The sequence below is a fragment of the Myotis brandtii genome, unplaced genomic scaffold (assembly GCF_000412655.1).
Source record: "Myotis brandtii unplaced genomic scaffold, ASM41265v1 scaffold513, whole genome shotgun sequence".
Taxonomy (NCBI): domain Eukaryota; kingdom Metazoa; phylum Chordata; class Mammalia; order Chiroptera; family Vespertilionidae; genus Myotis; species Myotis brandtii.
Window position 1 is genome coordinate 3840484 of NW_005369552.1, and position 6031 is coordinate 3846514.

Sequence of the window (6031 nt, forward strand, 5' to 3'; positions counted from 1 at the left end):
TTTTGGCATCTATGTTCATGAGGGATATTGGCCTATAATTCTCTTTCATTGTGTTGTATTTATCTGGTTTTGGTATTAGGATAATGCTGGCTTCATAGAATGAGCCACTGTAATCAAAGAAACCTCTTACTGGCACAAGAACAGGCATATAGATCAATGAAACAGAACAGAGACCCCAGAAATCAACCCAAGCCCTTATGCTCGATTGATATTTGATAAAGGAGGCAAGAGCCTACAATGGAGTTAAGACAGTCTTTTCAAAAAATGGTGTTGGGAAAATTGGACAGGTACATGCAAAAAAAAATAAAAAGAAAGTAGACCGCCAACTTACACCATACACAAGAATAAACTCAAAATCAATAAAAGACATTAAATATAAGTCACAAATCCATAAAAATTCTGGAAGGAACCATAGGTAGCAAAATCTCAGACATCTCTAATAGTAATACATTTGCTGATACATTGGGAAGGGAAACAAAGGAGAAAATTGAAAAAAAAAAAAAAAGCCCAACATTGGAAATCTACCTCCGTAAGCAGAGGGCAGGTAGTGATGGAAGAAAGAGGCTACCACTCCAGTGTAGCAACTAACAGAGTTTATTAAGGGAAACTTACATATGGGGTCCATCGTGGGCAGCTGCAAGATGAAATGGATACCCTTCATGCCACTTTGAAGGTGCCAGAGAATTACATAAGGTAATGGCAGGAACAGTCATGGGTACTAGTATGTGAATGCTACCAGGTACGGGAATTTGCACGCTTGACCAGATCAGGACAATGGCCTTTCCAGGAGCCAGCACATAGCATGAAGCAGGAGAGGGGGGCGATGTATGTCCGAAGAAAACATTGATTACAGACAGTCCTCTGGAAAGATGTTTCAGATAGGCTTGATGGTAATTTTTCTTAGAGAGCACTTCAAGGTCAATTTAGAGTGCATAAGCCTTGTTGATTTTTCTGTTTTAAAAATGTCAAGTCAATTACCGGGTCGTGAAGCTGCAGAGCCTGCCATCAGGATCCATCTGTGCTCTTTCTTCTTGGCCTCGGTAGGCACAACGTGGCCCAACTGGTTCTTAGGCGGGCACAATGTTCAGAACATGATGCTATCTACCTGCAGAGGAGGTCCCGCACAGGAAGGTGAGAAACACCAGGTTCAGTAACCCATGCAGAGTGCCTTTCATTCTAGATCAGAAATCTGGGAATTGGCTGCCTCTGGGCTGCCCACAGAAAGATTTGTCCACACAGTGTTTTCTTTTAAAACAAATTATCAATATTTTACTACTGTGCTATTTTATATTAAAATCTGGATTTCAGCCTCTCTATAGATATCAGAACTTCTAGTGACACTGGGTTTCCATTCCTATCTGACAAAAACAGCCTGTTTAGATGAGAGATATACCCGCTCCTTCCTTCCTTCCTTCCTTCCTTCCTTCCTTCCTTCCTTCCTTCCTTCCTTCCTTCCTTCCTTCCTTCCTTCCTTCCTTCCTTCCTTCCTTCCTTCCTTCCTTCCTTCCTTCCTTCCTTCCTTCCTTCCTTCCTTCCTTCCTTCCTTCCTTCCTTCCTTCCTTCCTTCCTTCCTTCCTTCCTTCCTTCCTTCCTTCCTTCCTTCCTTCCTTCCTTCCTTCCTTCCTTCCTTCCTTCCTTCCTTCCTTCCTTCCTTCCTTCCTTCCTTCCTTCCTTCCTTCCTTCCTTCCTTCCTTCCTTCCTTCCTTCCTTCCTTCCTTCCTTCCTTCCTTCCTTCCTTCCTTCCTTCCTTCCTTCCTTCCTTCCTTCCTTCCTTCCTTCCTTCCTTCCTTCCTTCCTTCCTTCCTTCCTTCCTTCCTTCCTTCCTTCCTTCCTTCCTTCCTTCCTTCCTTCCTTCCTTCCTTCCTTCCTTCCTTCCTTCCTTCCTTCCTTCCTTCCTTCCTTCCTTCCTTCCTTCCTTCCTTCCTTCCTTCCTTCCTTCCTTCCTTCCTTCCTTCCTTCCTTCCTTCCTTCCTTCCTTCCTTCCTTCCTTCCTTCCTTCCTTCCTTCCTTCCTTCCTTCCTTCCTTCCTTCCTTCCTTCCTTCCTTCCTTCCTTCCTTCCTTCCTTCCTTCCTTCCTTCCTTCCTTCCTTCCTTCCTTCCTTCCTTCCTTCCTTCCTTCCTTCTTTCCTTCTCTCTCTTTCTTTTCCTTTCTTTCTTGATATTTTTGGATTCTTTTTTCTTTTTGCTTTTCCGGTTGGGTGTTTTTTTGCTTCTTCGTATTTCAAATCTTTGACTTGATTCTTGCGATCCTCTTGTCTGCTGTTGGATCTCTGTATATTATTCTTTATTCCAGTCAGTGTATGCTTAATTTCTAGTTGGTCCTTTTTCATATCCTCGAGGGTCTCACTAAATTTATCGGCGGTTTCTAGAAAATTCTTGAAAAACCTTATAACCGTGGTTTTGAACTCTATATCCAGTAGATTAGCCTCTACCTGAGGCTACCCAGTAGGAGCTACAGAGATATCTGCAGTTTCCTCTTCCTTGTTTGGGGTTTGGAGGTGCTCAGATGAGGCCCAGCTGTGAAGCAATGCAAGCTGCTGTGGGGCCTTGAGCCTTCTTTTGGATGTTCTGGTTCTCTCTGACCCAGCTGCAGTTTGTTAGGTAATTTTAGATCTCAAAGGGCCAGCCCATTCATATTCAAAAGCCTCTGCTTGCAGCTTGGGTGAGGCAGGCGTCTCAGGGAATCAACAGGGCGGAGCAAACAGCTATGGCTGATCCTCAGCCCTGCCCTAATAGACCCCGGTGGGTCTCAGTGTCCCGCGGTAATCGCTGCAAGCACCTCTGAGAAAGCTGCCCTTGAGTTCCGCCCGCTGCTAGACAGTCCAGTTTCTCCCCGTATGAGTCTGGGTCCCCAGAGACTTGCCCGGAACTGGAGTCAGGGCTGTTGGGAGCTTGTGTCTCCCTCCCGATTGAAAAAGACACCGGCGTCCTCTGTTGCCAGCCCTTTCTGCGTGCCTCCGTACCTCTGCACTTTACTTCCGCACCTCCTGAGTCTCAGTGTGCTTTTCTCTTTCCTTCTAGTTGTAGAATTTCCACTAAGCCAGCCTTCCTGTGGTTCTGGGTGATGTCTGTATTGTGTTTAGTTGTATTTTTGAAGTGGTTGTGCGAGGCAGCAATTTCAGGTGTTTACCTATGCCGCCATCTTGGTTTCTCCATAATATCCTTTTTCACCACACTCATAGCATCTACCATTTGGATCAAAGGGACATCAGGCAGGTGGTCTATCAAAATGAGATCTCTGAGGCATTCCTATTGATAGTTCAACCATCACTCAGGAACTTTAAGTCACCTTGCCATCCAGGCCTCAAACTGCATCTTCTGCATCTCTAGTGTCATCAAATTCCACATAGGCAAATCCTGGAGGATTTCTTGCAATCCACACAATTCTTAAGGGACCATAATAACTGAAAGCCCTTTATAACTCTCCTTTGCCAGCACCAGTTCCCTTGGTTTCTCTCCGTATCACCAGAAGTGCGACGTGATGACTGGCCTGTGAGCTTGGCTCCTTCAACTCCGCAGTGCCCAGGGTGCGAGTAGTACAGAAAAGCTGCAAAGACCTATTATACCAATGGTCCCAATGGCACTACCCTGTTCTAGTGTATTTTATTTTAAAACCCTGATTTGGCTTTAATTGGCTTGCTTTAAGCTAACAGGAACTAAGTCACCATCCTGTAGACTTTACATTCAAGCTGGAAAAAGGCACACATATTCATTTACTCAGTCAACACTTCTTTAGTACTTGCTGTGTTCAAGGCATTGTGCTGGATGTTGTGATACAATTATTCAAAAAAATTCCATTGCCTGCCCCATGACTTTACAGTTCAATTGTAACAGCATTATTACAATTATATGATAATCACAGTTCAACTCATTATAAAATTGATGAATAGTTGCTATGCAAAGTAAATGGTTGCTGTGGGAAAGTGGAAGAGGAAATAGTAATTTACATAAAACAGCTAAGGAAACTTTCCCAAATATAACATGCTCTCTGACCTTGGAATGAGTAGATAATGTGATACTCTGAAATATACCTATAGTACAGAACTAGGAAATGTCACACAAGAATTACCTGGGATACTTGTTTTCTGAGATTAGGATTCAACTCTGAACCTGGAATAAACATGAGTCAACCATTCTTTTATGATTCTGAAGTCATCTCATGATGTCACTGGGTCTTCAGGGGGATCAGCCTTCACTGTACTATTTCGTGTCATTGGAAAAGTCCCTTAATCTCTCTGGTCCTCATCATCCACTCCTGTAAATGATCATTAAGGTCCCTTCAGCCTGAAAGTCCTAGGACCTTTGAATGAAAGGGCTAAGGATGCATGACAAAGGGTGTACAGCAGTTGCAGATATCATATAACATGCCTTATGGACACCAAGGTATCCTTGAGGAATGGGTAAGTTTGGCAAGGTGGTATTTTAAACTCTAGGTCTTAAAGGAATTTGAGGATTTATTTTAATGGAGAGAACTAAAGAGACTGTCCTAGGTTGGAGATGAGCAATAAGGGTAAAGATACAAAATATAAGCCATAATAATAAAGGAACAGGAAAATCATAGAGCACCAACTTATGGGTGTGGCACCAGAGAAGAGCAAAAAAAAAAAAAAAAAAAAGCTCAGATCAAGTGAGGTCTGGAAGTTGAAGGAATTAGATCCTAGGGTAGAGGATTTAGTCTTGATCCAATCACAATGATTGAAGTGATGCTTTAAGAAGATTATTTGGACAATTTTGTAAACCAGGCTACTACTTTCCCACCCCCTAACCCTAAACATCATTGACTGATAATCATCAAAGCCACCCACCTAGCCTCCTGAGTTCCTGTGCAACAAAGGCCTGAAACCCTTTGGGTCTTAAAGGAAGTGATCATAACCTAAATATATTGAACTATGATAAATAAAGCTGTGTTTAAAATAAAATTTTGAACTCAAATGGCCTTACAGATAAGTATATATTTTTAAAAGCCAATGGCTGAAAAAATTTCAATCTACAGTCTGAGTTGATCCCAGGTAATTTGCTATTGTCAGCACTTTTCTCTTCCTTCTTGGCTAATAAAATACAAGGATCTGTTGACTCAGTTAAAAGAAGAAAGAAAAAGTAGAGTTCATTGATTTTCAGTCTCTGACTTATAATATGATCTACCTGGTTACCTGTAAATGGCAGGTGGAGTGTCATTTTCCTGGATTATTTGGTTCAAGAAGTTTGAGATTGAGTTTTCTAAAGTCTCTCACCTCTTTTAAAAATTAAAAATAAGCCAGGCTGGTGTGCCTCAGTGGTTGAGCATTGACCTATGAACTAGGAGGTCACAGTTCGATTCCTGGTCAGGGCACATGTCCAAGTTGCAGGCTCAATCCCCAGTAGGTGGCATGTATGAGGCAGCCAACCAATGATTCTCTCTCATCATTGATATTTCTATCTCTCTCTCCCTCTCCCTTCCTCTCTGCAATCAATAAAAATATTTTTTAAAAGTTAAAAATGAAAAAGAGAACAATAATCTGCTATGTTAGCCCAGTAGAATTGGGGTGATAAGTGCCAATAAGATGATTTCCAAGTTAAGTTTATTTAAAACACAAGGATAAAATCAACTGCCTGCCAGGATCCCTGGCTAAATCACCAAGCATCCCAACAGCACTAACCTGAACTATCAGGGCCCTCTTTAGTCCTTCACAGCATCTTCAGAAGCAATTTTTAAAAATTATTTTATATCTTCTAAATTTGAACATCATTAGCTCAATAGGATGCCAGCCATAAGAAGTAAATTCTAAACTCAATTCAGAAAATACTTGGAAAAACATTTAGGGTCAGTCATCTGTATTATTGCCCTCATTTTGAGGAATTCCTTTAAGCTTTTTTTGTTAACTTTAAGGATGAGAAAAACCAAGATGGCGGCATAGGTAAACACCGGAGATTGCTGCTTAGCACAACCACTTCAAGAATACAACTAAAAGACGGAACGGACATCATCCAGAACCACAGGAAGGCTGACTGAGTGGAAATTCTACAACTAGAAGGAAAGAGAAAAGCATACCGA